This window comes from Mustela putorius, unplaced genomic scaffold (assembly GCF_011764305.1).
Source record: "Mustela putorius furo isolate JIRA1106 unplaced genomic scaffold, ASM1176430v1.1 tig00000835_pilon_pilon_pilon, whole genome shotgun sequence".
NCBI lineage: Eukaryota > Metazoa > Chordata > Mammalia > Carnivora > Mustelidae > Mustela > Mustela putorius.
In genome coordinates, this window is record NW_025421492.1 from 4,740,213 (window position 1) to 4,749,776 (window position 9,564).

A 9,564-nucleotide genomic window follows, 5' to 3' on the forward strand; every position below is an offset into this window, starting at 1 on the left:
ACTGACAAATTCAAAGCGTGGCCAGTTCGTGACAGTACTGGGTGGTGTCAGAGCAGAGACTTGCCCAGGACAACAGGGTGCTGGCCAGGCTGATTTCGGCATTTCGGGGATCAAGGGGTTTAGCTGAAGGCGTGGAGCACAAGGGAGGGTGACTGGGACACACAGCGTTTAATATGACAAGTGAGGCGAGCTCTGTCCCCCTCAGGCTCTTATGGCTTGAGATCTAGGAAGTCCAGAATCACTCTCCTAAAGAGAAGATTGTGTTCACTGTTGGATTCATTGGAGAAAACAAAGAAACAGGGGAAACCCCCCAAACCTGACCACCTTTGAAATCTAAAGTTACCTACCAAAGGTTACTGTGATGTTTTTCCCCTGAGGAACTAAATTTCTTTAAAATCCTTTAAAAGATATTTTTTAAATGATTATATGTACTTATTTATTTGATAGATTGAGAGACGGAGCACAAACTGGGGGAGCAACAAGCGGAGGGAGAAGTGATTTCCCGCTGAGCAGAGAGCCCGATGCGGGACTCAATCCCAGGACCCTGAGATCATGACCTGGGCCGAAGGCAGACGCTTAACCTACTGAGCCACCCAGGCACCCCTTTAAATATTTTTAATTTTAGGAAGGGTGAAAAAAATCTATCTTCTCCAAAAGCCATGCTGTGTCGCCTGGTCAGGGAACACTCCTGGCCTCCTGCTTTGAGGAGGTGTGTCCCTGGGGCTCCTCCTACCTGGTGAAGCAGGGTCTGTCTTTTCTGTTTTGTACAAAGGGGACGTGAAGGAGTCATCAAATAAGGGCAGAGTGTGAGCCCGAAAGTTCCTGCCAGTCCAAAGTTCTGAACACTACCCTTTGTCCCACTCACCTGGCCCTGGACTCTGAGCCAGCTCTGAGCAGAGAACAAGCAGTCCAGGGACATCTGAGCCCCATGGGCCAACCATCCGGTCTCCAGGAGCTCCCCAGATCGCAAACCAGGCATAAATCCACCGGATGTAGCATCCGCCTGAAGACAAGTGTCTGACACCGCTGACACTCCCTGTCACCAGTCGGAGCGGAGGGGCTGAGGTGGTGAGCACGACAGGGGACTCAGCGCAGCTCCAAACCCCCTGCCTGGGACAACGCAGACCCCTAGCAAAGGGAGAGGAGAAAAGCCAGGCCCAGAGGGGGACCGCGGGCATCATGCTTAGGAAAGGCTGATGAAGCCAAGTGGGGCCAGGAGTGTGGGGGCCGGACGGCGCGGGGGCACCCTGCAGTAGTACCCTGAGCGGGGCTGCACTCTGGGGCTCGGCCCGTGGGCGGGAAGGGCCCGCGATCGGAGCAGCAGGTTCCTGTGGAAGGGCGCGTGTTAGAGGGTGCGGAGGAGGAGAGAGGAGACGGGGACGAGCGCCCACCACGACAGGAAGGCGGCTTGGAGGACCCAGGTGGCTCCGTGGGCCGCCTCCAGCCCATGTGGTGACGCCCAGACCCAGGGTCTCCGGGAGCCAGGCCTGGGGGAGCGTGTTCGCTCACACAGATGAGCAGGCAGCGCTCGTGCTCAGATAATGGCAGTGACAGGGACATGGAGGGACACACCCCCACCCCGTGGGAACCCGGCCCAGCTGCGGGGCACAGGCTCAGAGGCCATGGCCTCTTCCCCCCGCCTCCGACAGTGGAGTCATGAGCCTGGCAGGAAGGGGCAGCTGAGCGGGCGCTGGGGCTGCAGGTGGCCTCCTGCCCACAGACCTGCCAGGAGGGGAGGCCCCAGAAAGGAAGTCAAAAGCGGGTTCCCCTGCGGTACCCCAGACTGTCTCTGAGACCCTCCGTGCCCGCTGGGGCTTGCGGACAGAATGACAGGTGTTCTGATGGGAGCTGGAGTCCCCAAGAGGGGGCCAGGGGGCAGGAAGAGGGTGAGCGAGGCCCAGCTGACTCATCGTAGGGAGAGTTCTCTGACCGCCGCGCAAAGGATGAGCTGACGCCGTAAGTCCCTTAAAAGCTGTCCCCACATGAGCCGGGTGTGTCCCTCTGACCCTCCACAGTCAGCGCAGGGCCTGGCGCCAAGGGGAAAGGGATGCCGCGCTTCAGGCAGGGCTGGAGCAGGAGGCCAGCTGGGAGAAGGTGGCCAAGGTCCAGGTGAGGAGCAGGGGCGGAACTAAGGCCACAGCCTGGACATCCAGCCCTGAGAGAAGACACGTCCCAGGAGTAACATCAGTGGGCTGCGGCTTCAAATGACCAGGACGGTTAAGGTGGAAGCAGATCTGGAAATGGTGGCAGATTTGCGAAACTGGACGACACGGGGCCAGCTGTCACAAAAGAGCTCGATCTGGAAGCGACGGAAGGTGGGGGGCTCGGAAAGAAGAGAATATGACAGAGTGAAAGGCTTGAAGATGACGCATGTCTGCCCGGCACACATCGGCTGGGGCCCCGCCGGCTGGAAAGGTCTACGCTGAGGCTCCATCCCGGCGCTTGAGCTGCTGAGCCCACAGGCACGGCCGGTGAGCCACACACCAGCTGGGAACGACACGTCGCGCACGTGCAGGGCTCTGCAAACCGGCAGTCTGCCACCTCCGTGCTTAGAGACATCAAATCTCGCTTACGCCTCTACCCTGCTCTTGACAGAGAGAAGTTGGGCTGCAGAAAGCTGAGTTTGGCTCGCCCACCTCTGGCCACGTTCACGACGGCTGAGACTTGGCTAATACTTGACGGGCATCTTATGAGAGGGGAAGCAAACGGCTGCCAGTGAGGAGAACTTGGTGCTCACAACGAGAGGTGAAGATGGACTTGCAGAGAGTTTACATGCCAAGGTTAAAAATAGCATCCTTGGGGCGTCCGGATGGCTCAGTTGGTGAATCTTCTGCTTTGGCTCAGGTCATGATCCCAGGGTCCTGGGACCGAGTCCTGCATTGGGCTCCTTGCTCAGTGGGGAGCCTGCTTCTCCCTGCCCTGCTGCTGCTCCCCCTGCTTGTGCTCTCGCTCTCTCTCTTTCTCTCTCTCTGACAAATAAATAAAATCTTGGGGGAAAAAGTAGTGTCCTTATTCTTTTAAAGGTGAGATCTTTTCTCCTGGGATATTTTTTTCTTTAATTTTGAATTTCATCTATTTGTCTTCATTTTGGTGCAACCAAGTCCCAAGAAGAGGCTCACAACCTCCAAAAATATTCCAAATATTAAGAAGGACACAGCAGAATCGGAACAGCCTTCTGTGTATGGAGCTCAGAGATCGCCGGTCTGTCGTGGAGGCAAAGGGTCCATAACTGACAAAAACAGGACGCAGAGCTCTCACCTCCAAATGCTGGTCCCCCGTGCTCTGCACACCAGACACAAAGTGACGGCCACCACCGATGTCAGAGCCGGTGAGCCATCGACAAGGGGCCTCTGTAAGGTTCGAATGACGAGGGAGGGGGACCAGTCATCCTTTCTCTATGCCGCTCCTTTCAGAGTGTGTGAGTGAAGGTTTCTACCATCGGGAGAGGGAATCCCGAGGTCCAAGCAGAGGGGGGAAGGCCGACCCGCGGGTCTGGAGGCCGTCAGACAACCGGAGTCACAGAAACCTGAAGATTCCACTGTGCGTATTTAGCTTGGACGAAGAGAAGGAAACAGAAGTGGCCTCCTGCGCCAAGAAGCTTTGTCCACACGCAGCCTTGTGGCTGTGGGGAGCACAAGCCCTGGAGTTCTCAGCTGTGAGCCCTGGAGTGAGTTCCCTGATCTCCGGCTCGCTCTGCTGGCGGCCTGTAAGCGGGGGGTACGACCGCGCCTTCCTCAGATCCTCGTGGGAAGGATAAAGATGCGGGGGCGAGACACACCGGCCTCCAGGTGCCCCGCAGGCAGGCAGAGCTCCTTGAAGGCTGACGACTGTGATTATTATCTGTCCCTCGGAAGCGACGTGAGACCCAACCAGTCACATGCTACGTGCAATTAAGAAGGACTTTGCAACAGTCAGCGTGAGTAGGCGAGAAAGGCCTGTTTCGGGACAATAGTCTTCTTCCACAACCATCATGCCTTGTGTTACAGGTATGTGGGCTCAGCACAAGCCCCTGGTGTGGGAAGAAGATCGGAAAGAAGCGGGTCCTGCCTGCCCTGCAGGACGGGAGCAAGGAGGGGGCTCACAGATGTGGGGGGCACTGGGCCGACGGGGTGCGGCTCACCCGGCTGCCCTGGTCCAGCGGCCACGCCTGCACCACGCGGGCCACCAGCCACCTTCTCCCCACGGGAGAAGCACGATGCTTGCGTGGTCTTCCCAAAGTGCCGCTACTATCTCTGTCAACAGAATTCACGGCACTAATTTCCCTGTTTCCTCCTCGAGAGCCTGCTGTTAGGGGTGCTCGGTTTAGCCGAAGTCCATGGGGGGGGGGTCCATGGGGGGGCGGGGAACTTTAGAAAAATTAAAATTGGGGGTTGATGCATTATCCCGGTTACTGACACGAGGAGCAGGGAAGGAGAATGGGAAGTTCATCAGGAAAAAATCCCCACTTCTATGGTTTAGAACGAAACCCGTGCGGCGGGCCCCAGGGGCCAGGAGGTCCGAGGGAGGTTTGCCGAGTGAGTCCGACGGACCGCGCCGCTTCCTGCCCCCCGTGGGCTCTGCAGCACGGACCCCGCGCGCAAGGCTCTCGGATTCAAGTCTCCTTTGTTCTCCCAACCCTCGCACGATTTCTCTTTCTCTTCCAAGAGTTTGGAATCCGCCCGGGTGTGAACTGGGACCCCGGGCGGAGCGCGGACGCCGGGGACTAGGGCCCGCTTACTCCGAGGCCCGCGAGCCTGCGGGGTCCGGGGCTCCCCCTCCCTCCGGACCGCGCTCCGCCCGTCGTGGCCGGGGCACCGCGGGGCGGGCGGCTCTCACCAGCCGGGGCTCCCAGGAGGGCCCTCGGGCTCGGCTCGCCCGGCCGGCCGGACGGCGCCTTCGGTGCCACGAACGCCGCGGGGGCCGCCCCGAGTCTGTCGTGGAGCATCGCGCAGGGCCGCGCCGCGCGGGCGGAGGCGGGCGCAGGGGTGCGGGCGGGCGAGGCCGGGCTCCGGGCGGGCGGCGGGAGGACGCCCTCGCGGCCGGGACCGAACTGGCTGAGTCCTGCTTCTGCCGCGGCGCCCACTAAGGCCTGAAGCCTGACCTCGCTGCCTCCGCGTCTGTAAAATGACGGTCGCCGGTGGGCGTTAGCTGTCCCCGCGGGAGACACGCGGTTGCGGTGCCGTTTGGACGCAGGGTCCTCGCTGGTGGATCCGTATGGAAAGGACCACACGCACGCGGGCTTCGGTGGGCCTCCCGGCCCCGTGGGCAGAGAAGGTTGAGCTTGGAGGGCTGTGTCCACGCGGCAAGAAACGCGCAGAGACTCCCGCAAGGCCAGGAGCTCGAAGAGACAAGGAAGGACCCTCCCGCCCACCCCCCAGAGCCTCCCTGCTAACGCCCTGGTGTGGGGATTGTGTCCTCCGGACCCGGGAGAGAATGAGCGTTGCTGCTTGTGTAAGCAATCCCACCTGGGACATTGCGTGGCGGAGGCCCTGAGAAACCCTAGAGTAGTGGATCCTGGTCCGCGGGGATTGAGTGAGATCATGTAACAAAATGTTTATTTTGTGTTGGATATGGTCTGTCCCTTTCCTTCTTGGGGGGGGTGGGGAGTGGCAGGGTCGGTTGGTTCAGGAAGGAGCTTGAGGGCCCTGCTGTCATCTGAGAACCCAAGGGGGAGCGGTACTGGGATTGTTGCTCAGTCGGCTTTTCAATGCACCGCCCAGTTTGCAGGCTGCAGCCTACGTCTCCCTTGTGCCTGGCCTACGGGGAAGAGTCTAGGTCCAGGCTGGGGGCCGGATGCCTCCACTGGCCCAAGTTCCAGCCAGCGTGGCCCCAAAGTCTGAGCAGGAGCAGAAGGCCGTGGCCCCAGCTGAGTGTCCCCATCAGGGATGGCAGAGGGACCTGCGGCCAGCCTCCCCCCAGACCTCCGGTGACTCACACAGGCCAGACGAGCTCCAAGCACCCCCTGAGCTCTGTCGTAAATTCCGTAACGCGGGGTCCAGGAACCCCAAGGTGCTAGCAGCTCAAGGGTTGTGTTGTTTCCACAACAACTTCTTGCAATCAGGTTAATACTTGACGCCTCATTCTAGTGAACCCTCTGTGCTTGGGAGAGCTCCGCATCTGCCTGAGATCGTTTACACTGTTTGTCGTGGGTTCAGCAAGGCTCCGGTCCCAGGAACGAAGTCAAGGTCTGAGGAGACAGAGAGAGAAGGCCACATGCCTTCCTGCGGGCACTACAAGACGAGGGGTGGTGACCTGTCCGTGTCCCTCCAGCGGAGAGGCCAGGGGAGCACAGCCCTGACCCGGAGGGGGATCTGGCCGGAGGGGGCACAGAAGACTGTCCTCTGAGAGGAAAGGGCAGAGGCGGTGAAATCAGCCCGAAGTTGACAGGTCACTGTGGAGAGAAGCACGGATTTGTAGCCTGCATCTGACCTCAGCCCGCCTCTGACCTTGGGTGCAGTCCCAGGGCCAGGAAACCTGTTAGGGCTTGAATTGTATGTCCCCCAAATTCATGGGGTGGGGGACCCAGAATGTGACTGTAGTTAGAAATCCGGTTGGTGAGGACATAATGATCTAAGGTGAGGTCATGCTGCAGTGGGTGACCTGTAATTCAACATAAGTGTCCTGATAAAACAGAAACATTTGGACGCAAGTCCATGCACACACTGGGGAGAACGCATGTGAACACGGAGGCCGAGATCAGGGAGATGCTGGAACTGAGGAACCACAGAGACTGTGAGGAAAGCCCTGAGGCTGGGAAGAGCCCAGGGGCAGAGTTGTGTCCCACTCCACCCCACCCCCAATGCTTGGAAGGAACCAGTCATGCGGACCCCTTTCTCTCGCAGCTCTGGCCTCCTGAACTGGCAGAGAAGAGATTGCTGTGGTTCGAGCTGTGCAGTCTGAGATCCCACGGCCCAGCGACACCAGGAAGCCAGTGCGGGGTCATCTCAGCCACGGAGCAGGAGATCCAGCCCCGCGGGGCTGCCAGGAAGACAGGAGGGTGGCGGACAGGGCAGCCAGCGACCTGCAGACTCCGGCACACTCGCGGTGGGGCTGGAGGAGGCCCCGACTTCTCCGTCAAGTCCCCACAAGCGCCACACAGTTGTGGTCTCTGTGGCAAAGCCAAGCTTGGGGGCTCCAGCAGCCATGGAAAGGATCCGCAGGGTGATGGGCCTAAGAAAGCAAGAGCTGGCTGCTGCGGTGCTGAGTCCCCTGCGTCCCGCCATGCACTGTATGTTCCCCACACCCCCCTCCAACAGGGAAAGCCAAGGGTGCAGGGGAGCCCCGCGTGGGAGCCCCGTGACCTGTGGCACAGGAATCTGAGTTAGCGGAAGGGAGTGGCCCTGTGTAAAAAGAAGGGCCAGAGCATGTGGGGGGCAGAGCCCCAAGAGGAGCTGACTGCCATGGCAGCAGAGCAAATGTGGGGAGCAGGGAGAGCTCCCATCGCAAGCTTCGCTTCCGAACGCAGAGTGAAATTGATAGGATGACACAAACATCAGTCCTTCGGTGACAGGATGCTCAGGGACCATCTGCACTGACCCCCGAGGGCTGAAGATAGAAGTGCCCAACTTACGTTCAAATGCAAACATACCCGAATGTAGAAGGTACTAGTGAAATCAACTCATGTGTCAGGAAATAATTGTAGTTTGTTGTCACTGAACCATTAAATCACTTAAAATGGTGAAACGCTCCCCAAAAGTTTCTCTCATGAACAAATCATGAGAGTTGTTGCACAATTCAGTCACTGAGATTCGGGCAACAGACTCGTTCCTGCAGAGAATGCCTTTGCTTTCTGGACTCCATGCACTGCTGAGTTTTTAATTAAAAAAATAAAAAATACACCCAAATGACTTGGACATCTATGTCCCTCTAACCTTTGAAAAAACTGATATACTTTTTTTTTTAAGTAGGCTCTATACCCAATGTGGGGCTTGAAGTCAGAACCCTGAGATTAAGATTTGCATGCTTTTCTGACGGAGCCAGCCACATGCCTCAGGTCCCTCTAAGTTTTGAAATGGTTTAATCAAATATCAGCCTGAGAAGAATGTTCGCATCAATCTACGTACCAGGAAAAAAATCAAGTACATTCTGAGAATATTTCTGAAAGTGACAGGTTCAAGAAGGAGAAGTTTAAACTCCGTACGTCACTTCAGAAAACAGTGTATTTAAAATGTAATTGGATAGTTGATGAATATGGAAATAGTTTCTTGCCAGTGGCAGGATTTCCTTCTTTCTCACGGCTGAATAACTCTCCACCGTACAGCTACCCCAGCTTCCTTATCTACTCACCCGCTGATGGGCATTAGCTGCTTCCGTGTCTTGACCACGGTGCGCGGGCCGGGGGGGCGGCGGGGCCCGGATGATCCTTCCACATCCTGGTTTCATTTCCTTTGAGTATGTACCAGAAGTGGGATTGCTAGATCACACTGTATTTGTAATTTTTAATTTTTTGAGGAAACTCCATACTGTTTTCCACAGCAGCTGCACCAACTTACGCTCCCACCAAAGGGGCACAAGCCTTCTCATTTCTCCACATCCTCGCTGACGCTGGTGGCTTCTTGTGTTTTTGAGTTTGGCCGCTGTGACAGGCGCGAGGGGATGACTTGCGGTGGCTCTGAGGTGCGTTTCACTGATGGCGGGTGATGCTGGGCATCTTTTCCTGTCTTATGTCAGCAGTAACGTGGGCGGACATTGAGCGCATTCTGCTGAGTGGACTAAGTCGGACGGAGGGAGATGAATGCTGTAGAGAGTCACTTACCTGTGGAATCTACAAAAAAGTTAGACTTAAAGGAACAGAGGGCAGAAAAGGGGCAATGGCCGGGGGAGGGGGGTGTCCAAACTTACCTCCACAAGATGGAGGAGGCCTGACGATCTCGCGTACAGTGCGGCAACTGTAGTTGATAACGTGGTACTGCATGATTGGAATTTGCTAAGAGGGTGAGACTTCAGTGTTCTCTGCAGAAACACAGAAGGTAGACGTGGGATGGCCAACCAGATGGGGCCCCTTTCGCAATGTGTGTGTACATCAAATCACCACAATGCACACTTCAAACATCTCAGAATTTTATATGTCGATTTTTACCTCGATATAGCTGAAGTTGAAAAAAGTTGTTTTTAAAATGTTCTTGGTCTACATGAAGAAGGATTTTTTACACTAGGAGATGTGTCCGGGCGGGGAGATAGTGAGCTGCGCGGATCCAAGAAGAGGAAGAACCAGGAGGTGCGGCTCCGTGGTCCGGGCCCTGCAGGTGTGAGGAGCATGGCTCCCGGAGGACGCATCTTAGAAACTCGGCTGCTCTCCTCCCGTCTCGGGCCCCCTACTCACTATCGGCTAAGTCAGGTTGCTACTCGGGAATAAACTGACCTTGTACTTGAGAAATTAATCTCGTGTGGGTCAGACCTTTTACTGAGCATCCAACGTCAGAAATCAAGTTTAAACGTAAAAAAAAAAAAAAAAAAAAAAAAAAATTAACTGCCCCTGGAATCCAAAAGAGGTTTCAGGAGCCAAATGTGAGGACGGCCGCGGATGCAGCTGGGCCTCAAGAATGCGCAGAGGCGGCCTTGACACCTGCAGCAATCTTCCCTCTG

At 56.8% G+C, this 9,564-nt stretch overlaps 2 long non-coding RNA genes across 3 annotated transcripts; one reads left to right on the forward strand and one right to left on the reverse strand.

Annotated features, from left to right (window-relative positions):
• Positions 1-754: 754 nt before the first annotated feature.
• LOC123393411 lies at positions 755-9,248 on the forward strand. The gene is made up of 3 exons (XR_006608183.1): positions 755-1,068; positions 8,455-8,595; positions 9,135-9,248. It is a non-coding gene; the product is annotated as an uncharacterized LOC123393411 (long non-coding RNA).
• LOC101690619 lies at positions 5,401-9,213 on the reverse strand. 2 transcript variants are annotated; one of them, XR_001178349.2, is made up of 4 exons: positions 9,059-9,213; positions 8,821-8,931; positions 8,266-8,743; positions 5,401-7,149 (listed from the first exon to the last, which is right to left on the reverse strand). It is a non-coding gene; the product is annotated as an uncharacterized LOC101690619 (long non-coding RNA). The 2 variants fall into 2 exon arrangements; XR_001178348.2 differs by having other exon boundaries at positions 8,821-9,166.
• Positions 9,249-9,564: the final 316 nt, after the last annotated feature.